Raw genomic sequence first — 17,723 nt, 5'->3', positions numbered from 1 at the left:
ATATCATTATAACGTTTAATATTAATTTTTAGCAAACTGCTATTACTAATTCTAAATTTCGAATCCAAAACCAATTATGATTATTTTATATTATATATTACACTAGCTGAGGTAATCTGCATCTGTCGGGAAAATGATCTATTAGTAAAGGTAATATACACATAAAAATGTACCGATATATACGGAAAAAAGAATATGTAAGTTACTTGTAGTAAGATTATAATAGATACGACCAAAAACAATTTTACATCAAAATTTACTCTAATTGCATGAGTAATTTACTCTAATTCAGCCGTTCTCGCGTGATACTCGAACAGACAGACAGAAAGACATAAATTCAATTTTACATGTACAGATAAATTAATAAATTTTCCTCCCTCAGTAAATAGAAAGTTTTATTTGATAAAAGCGATAAATTTTGCGAATCGAACTTTATAAACATCCGCATTTCAAGATAGTTAAACTTATTTATATTGGAATATTTCGTAACGATATTAAAGAATGATAATGGGTATATTGCATGTCAAAAGATATCTTTATCGTTTCGAAACTGTTAAGCTTATAAAAATACAAACATAACATATCTTAGATTAAATACTTGTTTATTTAGATGTATATATTAAGCGGAATCTATGATGTTAACTTCTACAGAAAACTAGATTAAGTTTTACTTTCATTTTCTGTTTCTATTGTAAAAAAACAGGGAAAATACAAATCGTTTTAATCTCTAGGATTTGAAGTGTGCATTAGAAGTGGATAAACTTGCAAATTCTTAGTTTTTATCACAGATAATTGTTATAATCTCGAATATCGGTGTAGGCTACGATGAGTTGTGATTAATATTCTCTATTCTCTTTGCATTTTAGTAATTCAGATTAATTAAAATATTTGATATGTCGACGTTCATTTTTTCAATTTTAGAATTTACTTAAACTATTTGCGAATGAATTTGCTGAATTTTTTTGGTTAATTACTGTTAACTAATTTATTTAACTGTTAAATCTATAACTTCCCACTGTCGTTCTGCTGTCTGTCTGTCTTTTATTAGTCTCGAGTACGTTGTTAGATAGATTAAATTCGAGATCAGATATGGAAAGCTTAGGGGCAAGAGGGTCCGATTAATTATATGTGAATGTCTCGTTTCTACCGGATCTATTTCAATTAAAATATTTTCCCCTAACCAGAGTTATATAGATGGTTGGCATGACTCTATGGTCAACAGGAAAAGTATCATGTACAGGGGCAAGACCGTATTAAAATTGAGAGCATTGTGACAAAAAATTTTAGCTGGGCACTGTGACGATGTCACAATAAATAATTGCTCCTTGAAAATAATTTAAAAAAATATATATATTGAGATAAATTTATAAGCATAATTTAATTATATTGACAATGCCGTGGATAATATTAAAGGCAGACTATCGCTTCGCAATCTCTATTTACTCGCATTTAGCATTATCTATTTATATCTTTCTAATTCTGTCTTTATTATACATATTCTTTGCTTAAATCTGAGCAGAATCTAAGTTAAGTGCTCAACTTTTTCGTTTAATCAGGAAGAAACAACACAAAATTAGGTGTTAACTGTATTAGAACGGCAAATGATTGCATGAAAAAGATGGTTAGTATAGTAATTCCCTTATAAAATATAAAATTTAATTAAAGTAATGAAAATACTAGAGTTTACCAGAATTGCTAATGTCTGATAAGTTTCTTGATGGTTTAAGGCAATACAGACGACTTGCCAAGGGGCCAATTTCCCATAGAAAGTCCCCTCACCCCCTCGAGAGGACTTCTATGGGAAATTGGCCCCTATTTAAGTGTTAGACATCCGAAGAAAATCTAATCTATGTGGCCAGCCTATTGGCCAGGCATCAGTGTTCAATGGTTTTATCCATTAGGCCATTGGTGGGCGATGGCTACATTGACTTGACGATTTGAATGTGATGTTATCACAAAGATTCATATTACTCAGTATCATTTAAGTCTTATAAAAATGAAGCTCTCTACATATAAAGTGTTGAAACGTGAATCATTTTGAGTACGAATAGTATTTAATTTTATTACACAGTGAAATCATATCAAAGACTTATTATTTTAATTATTAAATATATTTTTAAAAAAATTAGTTGGTTATTTGTTGCGTGTTTTTCGGGCTTGATTTCTATTGCGCGATATCAACACGTTACTAATTTCTTTTTCCCATTAAAAACGTGACTTACCTGCAATGAAATTTAGTACGAGGAATCGGGAACGAAGTTTCGACTGGATCAGGGGTGGCGAACCTTTCTCAGCCCGCGTGCCATATAGTAAGTACACTTAGCTTTAAAGATGTTTATGTGTGCCAAAATTTTAGACTTCGAATAACGATATTTAAAGAAATTAAACGAATATGCTTTAATTAGAATAAATGTACAAAAAGCTTATTGATAAAAAGGATGATTGAAAAAGACAGATGATCAATCGAAATCGTATGATACGTTACGTGCCAGATAATTTCTCTATACGTGCCATAGGTTCGCCATCCCTGGACTAGACCATTTAACGACTTTTTTTCCCTTTTAGATTCTTTCTTCCCACAGGATAATAAGAGGACCTTTAAATCAAGACACACAATGGAAGACCAATGGTGAGGAACGGAACCGACATATCCGGCCATCAAATTCAAGATATTATAATCAGTGTGATAGTCAAACTCTTTACACAATGGGAGTCCTTGATATACGAGCAATCGACTAAATTATTGTTTTCACGTTGTTCACCATTACTGTGCCACCATGGCCAAGATGGTCGCGGTTTGGAGCCTTAGCAAAGGGCATACCACGTTGAGTTTTCTCGGTTTTCTTCACGTGTCTAACACCTACAGTGGGAATAGTTTCCCATCGAAAATCCTCCCGGGAGGCGTTCTTCCTTGGCAGTATTGCATTGCCTTATTCTATCAACAATCTTTCACCTTTACTTCTACTGTTTTAATGGCTGTATCATATTACTTATTATTATATATTAATCTTTGTAATTTTTAAAATTTAAAAAAATAACACTATACTTATCCCATGACGCAATCTAGGATATAATTGAAGCTAATTTGCGTAGGCCAGATGACTATGCAGTGAGGTATTCTCCATCGTGAGCGATACGCATTGGAAACTAATTTGGAATCTTATAATCTTTAAAAGAAATTCAAATCTAGTGTCGTCGTGCTACGTGGTTTTATTTTTTAAAATTTTCTTATTATTCATGTAGATTCTGGAATTTAGATTTTAATAATTAATGAACTTTTTTAAAAATTACTATCATTATTATTATTAGTAGTTTTTTTATTAAAGAAAATTATAAGTATATGGATCGATTGAAGTAAAATACTAAGCAATTTAGGTACAATTTACAGAAATATGGTAATACGGCAAGTTTTTATTATTTTAATGCATTGTATGTTTCTCAGTGATCATTTTGATTGGATATGTAAAAAGAAAACACTGGTAAAATTAATAGAATTTATACACAATTATACATAATTTAGAGATTCTCATTTATTGAAAGAAATCAATTTATTTACAGTTTGATACGCTTTTTATTGTTCCAAGAAATTTCATTTCTCCAAATTCTTTTACAGAGAGACAGATTCTTTATGCAAAAATTATCATATGTTTTACATAAACGTATTCTTGCTTGTTCAAATTAAAACACTTTTAACTTTGAAAAATTTGATGTTTTTTCTTTCTCTGTGAACTTTTTAGTATTACACTCTCCAGATTTTCATTATCAGGCTCAAATAATTCGGAATCCTATCAAGATGATCAGCCCGATCGTTACGGTTCGAGCTCAAGTTTTCGAAACATTCTTGATTTTTCTTTTGTTAGTTATTTTTTTCTGGCTGGTCACGTAGAGTATTCCAACTCCTGAAGTTTTCCTCTGAGTTTTCCTGGGAGGCACCACCTTCAGAGATTGCTCATGTGATCCATTGCCTTCTTTTATCAATTCAATTGAAGCCGGTGCAGATATTTAATAATATTTTATACTGATTCACAATGACAATCCGTTCACAAAAAGATAAATTTAGTTTAAATTCGTATAATGGTCTTGAAATGAAATAAATCGACAGAAAAACAGCAGATTTGTGCTGAAAATATTCCTTAAATTTGAAGAGTTGTTTTCTGTTAAAACTCGCTTAAATTGAAAATGTAAATAATGAATGCAATTTACAAGGAAATTTTCTTTGCAAACATCAAATATTTAAATTTGATTTAAATATATTCTTAGCCTGCGGCTTTAAGGGCGTGGTTAATAGCGCGTTTTTGGAGCTGAAGAGAGAAAACAACTATATAGTATATATTTAAAGCAAGAAATTTCAGTTTAAACTAATATATTATTTAAAGTGCTGATTTATAATAACGCACAGTACGACAATTTAAATTTTAAGATTTTTAAATGATATAAAAAATTAAAAGATGTAAAATGAATTAATGTCTAGAATATGGAATTAATAAATAGACATTGAAATATACATATATTCCTGCAAGAAATATGATAATTTAAAAAATAAAATATTGCATATTTTACTATTATAGGAAATATAGTAATAGAATATGCAGTTATTAGTCTTATTTTACAATTAACATTTCCATATAAACTCTTTTATATTAATATCATCGAAAAATAGTCTTGAATTATAAGTCAATAGTTACTTTTAAGCCACTATAACGACCAATAACAATCTTAAGCAAGAAATTATATATATATATATTATATCCTGTACTTATCAAAGTTATAGTTACAAATTATAATTTTCATTTATAGAATTATATTGAATCCAGAATCTAGGATTATATCCAATTGGCCCACTAGTGGTCGAGTGGATAAAACTACTGAACATTGATGGTTAAACCTCACCAACAGTCATGCAGCCATGTAGAGTTTTCCGGGTTTTCTACACGTATCTAACACCTAAATAGAGACTAGTTTCCCCATAAAAATTCTCCTGGAAGGCACCTCTTTTGGTGGATCGCACACATGTTGCGTTGTCTTATGCCATCCATCTAATACAGTCCAGTTATCATTTAATTATATAAAGTTTATTGATTTTAAGCTTGAGTAATTTATTACTTTGCCTGGATACGTGACTTTTAAAGTATGCGGAATGAATCAGTAAAACGTTTAAACTAATATTTTAATTATTGTTGACGTTACAAATTTTTATTTTTAACTTACAAAATGTATATTTTATGTATATTTAGGATATATATTAACATATAAAATAAAGTATTTTAATCTAGTAATAGTCTCTTTAATCCGAAAAATATTGATGGTAGACTGCCTCACAGCTTAACAGGTTCAAACTCCTTTATTGCCTTTTTACAAATGCATTTGCATTTGTAAAAGGGCATATAATACAGCTACCATAGGAAATTTAATAAAGTATTTTATTTTAATTTTTAATTTTTTAATCAATTTGTCACTTAAAGTACTTTAAAGTGGGATGAATAGAAATAAAACTTTATACGTAGAAAATAGAAAGAAAATTTTGTAAGTATCTAACAAAGAAACAGACCAACAAATCAGAAATGTTTCTATGCTATGTCTTTTGACATTATTTTTCATTGAAATCACACATATTTTGAATATTTTTATAGTCCATTGATTTCTTTGCAACGTAATGATTTTGGTCGCGGGATGAATAAAAATACAACAAAAATGACTGTTTCTCTTTATCCTATACAACATTTTTGTTTTTCATTACCAGTTGTTTAAAATTTGAAGAAATCTGAGACCTAGCTCCTCGAAATAGCTAAATTCGTCTATTCGTGTGTTTCCGTATTGGTCTTGATTTTAGTGAGGACACTTCTCTTAAACTTGGCGATTTCTTTGTAGTGAATGTATATGGAAAGTAAACGGACACGAGCAGACTATATGTTGCCAAAGTCTGTCAAATTAAAGAATGTACGAGTAGATATGCGAACATCTTTCTACACCACAAACAACGAGATTTTTGGAGACACGTCAAGAATTTTACTTCACGTGTGAGAAGTGTTGTTAGGAAACTCTCTGCCCCCATTACCAGCTCAGTATGCTTCAAAAATGTTATAAGTTTACCCAATGACTTCAGTGACTTTAGTATTTTTTAAAAGCTGTTCCATTTTTATATATGTAATCAGTTTTCCAGATTATCTGAGCGACTTGAGCAATGTTTTTGAAAAGTTCTGTTTTCTTTCGTATATAAGTTTTAATATGTTTAATATGAGGCCTATATAACTAATAAACAGTTTTTGCAAAGAAAAAGCATTTCTTTTCAATTCTCTATTGTAAAGGCTTTTAAGTTGCTATGAGGTGAAAAGAAACGTCAAGTAAAAAGGATAAAAAGAAGCGAGTATTTGATTAGTCTATTTCTTTTATTCCATGTTGAACTTGTTAGAGGATAAGACCAATTTTTGAGACTCACGAGGTACCGTCATTAGCGCTATTGGAGTTATTTAGATATTTCTCTTTAAATAACCTTTCTATTCACCCTAATTTACGGTAATCATTGTTGAAATTCTCTTTATAATTATTTAAATAGAAATAAAATGTAAGAAAATATGTTACAAATATTATGCGAGGAAATTTTAAAATCTATTTTTAATTCTAAATAAAAGCATTAATTCGGTCAGAACTTTTCCGAGAAACTTTTCTGTTTTATTTTTAACTCTCTGTCTTATGAGCCCACCAGTGACTAAATGGATAAACCAGTTAACATTGGTCTTGGGTTTGTGCATTACCAATAGGCTAGCTGCGTGGAGTTTTCCGGGTTTTCTTCATGTGTGTAACACCTAACTAGGGCCAGGTTTCTAAAGAAAGTCATGGGGCATCTTCCCCTTGGCAGTCGCCTATGTGTTGAGTTGCCTTTTACCATCAATACATTCCTTTCTGTTCTGTTGGCACTAAGAAAGCCTTTATTCCATGCCTATGTGCAGGTTTGACCAGGCCCACAATAGTGTGACCGGATGATGAGGTAGTTAGGGCCGTTTCCTCAAATCTTTTCCGAGTCACATTATCATGCTTCATTCAATTCAAATAACGTATAGTTACGATAATTAATACATTGTAAGAAAAATGATACACTAGTAGCGAAACCTGTTATCTATATACAAAATAAAATATTAAAATTTTAAGATTTTTTTAAATTTAATAGCATACCCTTCTATGTTTCTCGTTTTATAGTAGGCTATAAAGAATTAATAATGTATCTGAATATTAACAGCACTACAATTAGGACTGAATGTGGAATTTGTTAAATAAAATTTTGCCTTTGTCATTCAAATATTTAAATGATTTTAAGAATAAATATGATTTATCTGGGGGAAACCTTTAGGCTAAATGAAATTCAAACGAATAGATTTTTTAGTGAAAAATTTATTTCATTAGTACTAAAAATAACAAAAATATATTTTAAAATATGAAAATTTTACGTAATAACCTTATATAATTCTACTTCATTTATTTCATGGGGTGCATTGGTGCACAATGGGACGATTAATTGTACGAATTAATTGAAATTAATTATTGCCCCATTAGTTACGCAAAATTAACGAAATTTTTCAAGCCAAAACTTTGCAATTCCCATTACATTCTAGTCATTTTTCTCTCATTTCTACATTTTTTGAGCGAGGGGGGCAAAGCGGTGCACTTGCATCCCTCGCAGCGCTAGATACGGCAAAACAAGAGTTGGATAAGTAAAGATTTAGAAAAGTGAGATTCTAGAAAACGTGGATAGACCAGTGAGGGACGGAAACTCATGAAAATTTCTTAGGATTACTCGCCTCGATTCTCAAATAACTATTATCAATTATTAATTTGTGGCAACGTTTTGAATTATTTCAAAATATTTAATAATTTCAAATTATATATGTATTATGTAACGACATATTTATACGATTTCGTCTTAGTAAGAATAGAAGAATGAGAATATAAGACTGCGTAAGAATGCAGATATTTTTATCAATATTTCTCTCAATGTGAAAAGTTATTGGGCTACAATTTGAAAAAATTGTAGACCTATAAATTCCCACTGTCGTCCGTCCGTCCGTCCGTCCGTCTTTCTTTAATCTCAAGAACGGAGTTAGATTGATGAAACGAAATTCCAGATCTGGTCTCGTCGACCAGATGTGGAAACCGTCGGAGCAGGAAGCCCTGATTAACTGTATATGAACTTCCGTAGCAGACCGGAAGTCACGTTATTTCAATTAAAAACTTTTCCCCTGAAAGTAGTTAATAGGTGACCAGCACGACTCTATTGTTAAAGGAAAAGTATAATGTACAGGGGCAAGCCTCTACTAATTTGAGGTGGAGAGCATATATTTTAAATTAAATAAATTAAAAGTTGTCAATAAACAATTGCTCGTTGATTATTCCAATTTATTTCCATAAGTTTACTATTATTATTAAATTTTTAATGCAAGAAATTTCTGCATTAGTGCAAATTTTTGTTAGAATTGCGAATTCGTACATCTATTTTTGACATTACCCACAAATATCGAGTAATTTTTTTGTTAGCAATTAAAGAAACTTTACTTGATATAACCTGTTGTGTCACTGGGTGATCTGTTTCTAATTTAAAGTCAAAAATATAGAAAAAATTTTATGTAGCTTATATTTAATCCATGTTAAATAATGTAAATATCTGGATCATATTATACATGCTTTATACAGCAATATTAACTTGCACAATGAGTCATAAAATGAATTTAACAGTTATGAATCAATCTAATAAATTGTTTTGCTTAGTATCTCGAAATAATACTTCTCTAAATTGTTATTCATTGTTAATTATATTTATTTTAAAATGGTTACATCATAAAGTATGTTCTTAAACTAGTTTTTGCATAAATTATACATTATTTGACATTTATTTTACAGAAAATAAATCATATTTTCTATTCAAACTAATTAATATCGTTGTAGATGTTCGATTTTAGATGCTCATAAGTGGCCTTGTGGATAAAATCACTGAACACTTATAGTTGATTCGTGGGTTCGCGTTTAACTAAGGCTGGTGACGTGGAAATTTTTTACTCTTCAGTGTGTGTTGAGGTTTTAAGGATCGACAAGACAGCATTTAATCTTTTTTACGTTTTTTATTAACCGTCTGTATTACATAACAACCATGTGATCCTGATCCGCAGTGTTTCCAAAAGGCTTATATACAAAATTTTATAATTATTATTCTTTTCTTTTAACATATCCTCCCTTTTTTTATCTTTTTTGTTTTTTAATTATACAAACAAATGGTTTTTCATTAGACCATTTAATAAGACATAAACTGTAAGATTCATTTAACAAGGTTCAAACGAAAGCATATTTCTAAATTTCTCGAACTTAATACAGTCTAATGGTTTAGTGAATATATTTGCCACTTGTTCTGTCGATTTTCAACTGAAAATTCCACTATGAGTCTCTTATTTGGAGTAAAGATTTTAGGATTATTATTATTCAGATTCCTTAATGCTTAAAGTGCATCTTCATATCTGATGAAACCAACAAAACCAAATCCTTTTGATATCCCAACACCTTTTTCATCCAAATTTTTAAGATTTCTCACTTTAGCACTTGTAACTTTTGCTTGAGATCCAGCAGCTTTATAAAATATTTTCTTGTTGTCATCTACATGTGGAGGAATATTATAAACACATAATCTCACTGGAGAAAAAACAGTATGATTTTTCAATAACTTTTTCTTGTAAGCTTTTAGCTCTAATCTTTTTTCAAATCTGCTTGAGACACTCCCTTAGCAGCATCAGATCCAACCCTTATTAATCATTCTGTTAATAGCTTCAAATTTCTGTTGTCTTTTCCTTTTTTTGTTTTTCTTTGTTTTTTTTTAATATCTTTACAACTAATTGTCAGACTCACATTTAATCTTCTTCCATCCAAAATAATATTTTTATCGGGTTGAGTCACTTCAGTTTTGATTTCGTCGACCAGTTTCCAGGTTATATTTTTAATCAATACCTGTTTTTCCTTTACAATTGCTTCTCTCCAGCTAGGGCTTTTGCTGCTTCTTCGTAGGAAAGCAGGGCTGTCTTCTGATAATTTATTTCAGTCTTCAAGACGTTTTGTTCTTCGCAGTTTACCTTTATCTCTCAATGTGTAAGGATTACTGCTTTGAATTTTATCACTTCGAGTTCCAGTATTTTCTACAGCAGCATTGTTTTCCTTTTCTTCTTCCATATATTTACTTTTTTGATTCAATCTTATAACGTACAGTACATTCCATTTTTATCCTTTGTTCCTTGGAGCACTTTTATACTGCCCTGTGATATAATAATATTTTCCTTTGTAAAAGTAACTTCAAAGTTGTTATTTGTGATTGCATTAACGGATATCAAGTTTCTACTCAGATTAGGAACATACAGCACATTATTCAACACCCAGTTCCTATCTTCGACTATGCCAATTCCTTTAGCAGTCATCGATTCGTTTTCCTTTGCAACAGAAATATTTGTTTCAATATGTTCCAATTTATTAAACAGATCCTTATTGTTGCGCATATATGAGGATGAATCCGAATCGACCAGAAATAGGGTTTCTTCTTCATTTTTCCGATCAGTTGAGCTCTCACACAAAAGTGACATTTTTTGTTGCGATATACTTTGTGACTTATTTCTGAAGAAACAATCTCTCTCCTTGTGATTATCTTTTTCACAAGTACAAGATCAATCAGTACCAAAATTCTTCTGTTTGGTTCCAAAATAACATTTGTTATTCCTGTGATTATTTTCCTTACATATTGTACAAAATTTGTTATCAGTTTCTCTGGGACAGTGTCTGGCCAAATGTTGTCTGCTATTACATCTAAAACACCTCCTCTCCTTGTGAAATTCGCTAAATGCAACGTCTTCCTTCTTAGTTTTTTAAATTACGTTTTGTATTAATTCTTCTGCTGTCAATCTAACTATCAAGTTCGAAAGGGTTTTCTGATCTGAGTCATCTCTATTTGTCGAATCCCAGGCTATTTTTAACATCTTAAATTCGTCAAGCAACAGTCAATATCTTACTTATAATCATTTCTTCGTCGATTTCCTGTTTCAAATTTTTTAGTTTATAAATTACAGTTTGTAACTGATATTTGTTATTACGTCGCTGCTTCTATCAAAGAAAATTATAAAAGCTTTGTAAGAGATGACCTCTGTTGATGAGTATCTTTCTCAAATATATTGCACAGCAATTCAAACATTACCTTAGCGGTTAAACTGGTCATTAAATGTACGAGAAGCCTCTTATCAATCGTCGATATTATGTATTCTTGCGCTTTAACATATTTCATTGCCCAAACCGCCTTTTCTTTATCATCCTTAAATGTCATTGTCGCGGATCCAATGATTATATTCATGATACCAGCTGTTTTCAGAAATATCGTTATCTGAAATTTCCATGTTGTAAAACTCTCCATATCTCTGTTTGGATACTTGCTAGATCGTCTTCGGCAGCCATTTTGTTCTTTATCGATACTTTCTAATGATTGTATCAACAATCGTAAATCTAAATTTTCATTATATTAACAATTACAATTTTCAATTTTTACTTACGGACATCCCTTTATTTTGGTTTTTACTGGCGTATCTTGAGCCCATAACCTGTTAAGGTTTTAAGGATCGACAAGACAGCATTTAATCTTTTTTACATTTTTTATTAACCGTCTATATTACATAACAACCACGTGGTCCTGACGAGCATGTTGCTAAAAGGCTTACATACAAAATTTTATAATTTATTATTTTCTTTTAACATGTGTCACCAAAATAGAGGCCAATTTCTCATAGAAAGTCCTCCTGGGAAGCATCTCCTTGGCCTAAGTGTTGCGATACTTTATCCCATCAATCCAATCTAATTTGGTGTTTACATCGAGCAATGAAACAGTCAGCGGAGGATTAATTAAGACCTTCCGGGATCCCTGTAGGTATAGAAGATTGGAGGAGTCCTTCTACTTAATCTTACGAAATTATAAAATAATAACGTCTAGTTGTGGCTATAGAATTATTTATAAATTATTGTATAGGATTGCAACGATAATTGCCTTTTTTTTCCAATTTCAATACTCCGAGACCTGGAATTCTAGGAATGTCTAGGGGCAATCCGACACTGAACGTATTGTTATTGTGCTACAATATCATTATGTGTGAAAGAAGACTCCGAACCTCCAGAATATTACTTAAAACATATTGAAATTTTAAAGTTTTTATATAATTCTTATTTTAACTTTACATAAATTGGAATTCGTACAATAAAATTATTTGCTTATAAGACTAATGGATGTTAGATTCGGTCTAACGTTTGGATTTATAAGTTATGCCAATTTATTTCTAATTTTTGTAAAATTATTTAAATAAATATTTTTAAATTAGGGAAGCATTATCACCGTAAAACCCAATTTCGACATTTATAAAATCCTACATAAATATTCTCTAGATGAAAATCTAAAAGTGAGTCTTTTAAAATCATTGAAATTTACCTGCCGGGTAGCCGAGGCAGTTAAGACGTTAGCCTCCTGTTCCTGGAGGCCTGAGATCGAATCCAGACAGTCGAAAAACCCCAGAAAATTTTGGATGTGATCTATCCCGGAAGCCCTTCTAGTGGATAACACCACTGGACACTGACTGGTACTTGGTCGCGGGTTCGCACCTCACCAAAGGCTGGCCACGTGAAGTTCCGGATGTCCTTCACGTATTTAATTAACAACTAAATAAGAACCGATTTCCCATAAAAGTCCTCCGGGATGCACTATCCCCTTGGAAGATCATTCATGTGTGCGTTGCCTTATCCCATTATATCTTACATCCTGTTCTAGATATACCACTGCATGACCGAACCCATGATAGCCTAGAAAAAAGGCTCTCTTGGTACCCACAGAGCAGAAAGAGCCAAAAATGAAAAAGTACAAAATAATGGAGAGAATCTAATCTATATTACTTATTCCTTTTATCTGATTACTTACTGTATACTCAATTGTGACATTTTAGTGACCAGCATAGTATAAAACCCGATAAAAGCAAAATTTTTTTTGAATATAAATAAAATTTTATTGACTGTCTGCTAGTTTATCGGTTTGCGATTCTGAAGAACGACTTTTCTGTCGATCCGTTAACATCCTAATATTATTTTTAACTCCTGCTATATCCACTTCAGTTATAAATCAGCATTGAATGCTTGAACAGGTGAATATCACACATGCTTTTTTCGCTTATAACCTCTTATGTTCCAATTTCTATGTTTACATCTTTTTAAACTTTAAATGAAACTTCAAATGAAAGCGGTAGAAAATACTGCACGTGCTATTACTTTTGAATCCCGACATACAGAAAACCGCAATTACGAGTATGGAATATGCAAACCGTTCGAGCATATGTATTTGAATCGATTTGCGTTTGTCGTTGCCTCCCATTTGCCAGCTGAGCTTCTTCCCAACGGGATACGGAAATAAAATCAGGCCACGTGTCCTTATAACCCAGCCGCTCTCTCTTGTCTTTGATGTTAGCTCATTTTTATTCACTTCCTATTAATCTGCAAACTTTCTTACTTTCTGGAATTTTTGTGATGCCAGCTGATCATTCGTATCAAAAATTTCCGTCGTTCTGTTTCAGATCCATACTTTATCGTAAATATATATTTTGGGAATGTTTTCGTATAAAATGTAAAATTCGGACAGCAACCATTGCAAATGGAGTTATAAGATTTTCCATTCTTTTAGGCCATTATCAATGCTTTTTTCGTTTCTGAATGTGATCGATGACGGCGAATTGTACCATAACGAATTAAAATGATAGAAAAAATAATTTATTATATGATTTAAAATATTAATTTAGAATAGAAAATTACTTTCTTGATTTGTTTTCAAGTTTAATTCTCTACCAGTAGGAACTAAGAGGGCCTTTTTTTCATCACACCCTTTGTTAGTTCAGTTAGGATGGGGATTCGGATGATGAGGGACGGGACTCGGCATACCGCCTCCGGTATGTCGAGTCCCGTCCCGCCTTGAGAAATCATTTGCATTATGAGCATTGTTCCTGATAGAAACTAAGGCCCACCAGTTGCCGAGGGATAAAACTACTAAGTACTGGAAGTTGGTCGTAGATTCGCGCCAACGGGCTGACCATGTGGAGTTTTTCGGATTTTCTTCACTTGCCTAACATCTAAATAGGGGCCAGTTTCCATAGATAGTCCTCCCAGGAGGCAACCCCTTGGCAGATCGTCCACGTGTTGCTTTGTCTTAAAGCATAAATCTAATCCAATCCAATGCTTAGCATGTTTATGACTGTAAATTGAAGTAAATTATACTTTTCTGTATACAGGTATACTTCATCTCACCTTCAATATTTGTGCCGGACGGATGTAAAGTCGAATAAAATGACTTAAATTTGATTTTTATTTTTCCATATATTTTTTGACAAACGACGTATAATCGAGAACGAAGTAACTTGAGGTATACCTGTAAACTTTGTAGGTTCGCAATAAAATTGTAAAATAAATTGCAAAAAAAAAAAAAAAAATTGAAAAGAAAAATAAAATTCGAATTCTTTATTAATTAAAAATAATTAATTATTCCCAAACAATTAACTCTAGAGAATCAAATGTTGAGTTTTCAAGCGTTGAAATTTAATTTAAAATATTAATTTTAATTAACTTTTATTCATCATTTTGTGAGTTTTTCATGTTTATAAATTTATGTGAATTTTAATACAAATTAGTAAGTGTTTGCCGTTATGTCTCAAAGGTACTGCATTTTTGCAGATTATTTTGTGGAAAAATTTGATGGTAATACCGAAATAACTCTTTCACGCTTTCACAAGTTTCCACCTTAAATAAGTTTTTCCTCTCGCAGATTTTGCTACATATTAAAAATAAAGAAAAATAAAATAAATCTGTTTACTTTCGATTAAATTTAAGTGAACATTTAGAAAACAAAAAATGTATTTAAGTCTAGTCTTATCACAACGTTAACAATATAAAATTTCAAACTGGCTCACTCGAAGTCTTATCACTCTTATCACTCTTGTAATATTATTATTGTCTAAATGCTCCAAATTACAACATAAATTATGATAATATTTGCAATTTTAAGAAGAGAGACAAAAGGCCTTTATTAATTTTATTCATCGAGGATCGGATGGCTGAGGGTAAAGACGTCTTGTCGCTCTAGGGGACTTGAATTCGAATTTGGATAAGAACCTCAGAATTTTCATGTGAGGTTTGTCTTGGACATGGGTACTGTCCCTCTCCACTTGGCTGTCGTTATTATGGACCCACCAGTGGCCGAGTGGATTAAACTAAATACCGGTCATGGGTTCGCGACTCTCCAACGGGATGGTCACGTGGAATTTTCCGAGTTTTCTTTATGTGTCTTACAACTGAATAAGAGCCGGGTCCCATAGAAAGTCTTCCCGGGAGAAACTTCCCTCTTGACAGATCGTCCATGTGTTGCGACGCTTTATCCCATTAATCCTACAATCCTATATCAGCTTTTTAATAGCATAACGGGATGACGAGTGGTTAAGGTATCAGCCTTAGAGAGAGCGGGTCGAAAAACTCCAAGAATTTTTCGGATATTTTTGGCACCGTTCCTCATCACTCGGCGCTTCTCATTGTAGGCCTAGCTGAACCCACGATGGTATTGATAAAAAAAAAAAAAAAAAAAAAGGTCCTGTTAGTGCCCAAGAGCGGAAAGAATTTTAAAAAAAACTGCCTCGACCATCCGGCCAGCTAATTAATATTTATAAATTTATTGTAATATAAGATTCAATTTATCATATAAATCATAGAACTATTCCAGTGTGAATGTGTAATTTAAAGTTTTAAAATTTTATTTCTTATTTGATTTCAATTGAATAGATATAAATTAGAATGAATAAAATATTATATTTAATTATAATAATTGTTTTATTAAACATAAGTCAAAAATCAAATTTTGTTCTATTTTTAATAAAATTTAAAGATATATCAACTACCGTATTTTCTCCGTTAAATCCGGGGATATGGGTATTCTTTTGTAACAGAAGACGATTGGTGATAAAAACTGAAATACCTTAAGATTTGGAACTATGAAAACCATTTATTGGCTGTACTTATAGGTTATAGCTTCAACATTTGAAATATTTACTCTTTTTATAATTAACCTGATTCTGTTGCTACGTTGTCGATGCCGTTGTCGAAATCAGAATCTTGACTTCTACATCCTGGTTCAAACTCAATACCTTTAATTCGAGTTTCATCTTTCGGCTGATAAGCTCTCGACTTATGAACTCGATCGCCACTCTTTCGTACTCAATATTCGACAATATTTATAATTTTATTTTCAAAAATGTGTCCGTGCATCTTGGAATAGAATGCACTGTCTAATTCGAGACAATTTAGAGGGTAGAATTTTAATTAAATTTCTTAACTGTTAGTCTAAACTACATTATCGTATACTTTGCAATACTTCAACATGTTTTCCGTGTTATTCAACCCGGGTTTAACGGAGGAAATATATTTATTATATCCTATGTTATGTAAATAAATTTTCCTCATTCATAGCTGCCTAGATAGATATTTAGTAGACCAAATGTAATCAAATCTGGTATAATGACTGAGCTCTTTAAGGTCGTTTAAGACCACTTTGAGAACTTCTGATATAAATAATAATTTAAATAGACAAAACATTGTACGCGTGGAATTTTTACTTGAATTTTTATTTTTTAATATCTTTGATTGTTTGAAGTTAATTGTATATTTTACCGAAATATGATTTTTTATTATCGAATTTAATTTTAAAACAAATTTAATTCTGTTAAATCTGTTTTAATTATTTAGATAAAATTATTTAATTGCTTATTAATATATGTATATTTTTTAATTTTCAGTAATCTTCTATCTCTCTACCTAACTTTCCATAAAACAGTAATCTACTTTAATCAAGAAATCTTCAAAATAATATCTCTTCTGGAGCCTGATGTGAAACTTTCTTAATCGTCATCAACTTAACGTTTACATTAATTCGTAGAAAATAAATTACGCCTAAGTGTTCTAACAGATTTCATCTACAATTAAGAATGATTGAAGTTTTTTGAACGTGAGAATAATAAAAAAAATGAAGTTTTAATCTAAAGAAATGTAGTAAATTCAATATTTCTGATGTTTATTGAAATTTCGAGCAGATGTCAAAGATTCAAAACAAACAGAAGTCGTTTTAAAAAATAAATGATGTAAAATATTTAAAAATATTAACTCAATTATTGCTCCAGGGACCGTCCATTAATTACGTATACAGTTTTTAAGACATTTTGACTCCATCCACCCAGTTGTGTACAGGTACAATAGTGTATTTTTTGTCAAGTCCTCTCCACTTCAATTACGTTCACGGACCTCCCTCGTAATTGGGCTTTTAAAAACAAATTCATATGCCACTAACACCGCTAAGGTATGACATCGTAGACAATGTTTTGACCCCCTTCCCCATCTTATACAATAAATGTATTTTTTGTGACCCCCTTAAACTATACCTAATTAATGGACTGCGCCCTATCTCTGTCTATGATACAGTTACAAAGTAAGATGTGTATTAAACTCTGTTTTATGTTTAAAATTGAAGTATGATTTTGTTATGTTGAATTCAAGAAACAATCCAATTCTACTAAAAGTTTTATCCGTGTTTTCACTCTTATATTATGCAATATAACAATAATAGTGACAATAATTGTTTTCTATTCAATATTTTTCTG

At 31.3% G+C, this 17,723-nt stretch overlaps 1 protein-coding gene across 1 annotated transcript in view; it reads left to right on the top strand.

Moving 5' to 3' along the window:
• Positions 1 to 17,391, top strand: part of LOC136978033 (zinc finger protein Gfi-1b-like) — a 44,881-nt gene extending 27,490 nt beyond the window's left edge. The window contains exon 5 of the mRNA XM_067273679.1: positions 16,866 to 17,391. The gene's annotated coding sequence lies outside the window, so the exon portion shown is untranslated. The remainder of the gene's footprint in view (positions 1 to 16,865) is intronic.
• The last annotated feature ends 332 nt before the right edge of the window (positions 17,392 to 17,723 follow it).

Source organism: Centruroides vittatus, unplaced genomic scaffold (genome assembly GCF_030686945.1).
Source record: "Centruroides vittatus isolate TY-2023 unplaced genomic scaffold, ASM3068694v2 contig_484, whole genome shotgun sequence".
Taxonomy (NCBI): domain Eukaryota; kingdom Metazoa; phylum Arthropoda; class Arachnida; order Scorpiones; family Buthidae; genus Centruroides; species Centruroides vittatus.
This window is presented reverse-complemented; position numbering and strand designations above follow the sequence as displayed.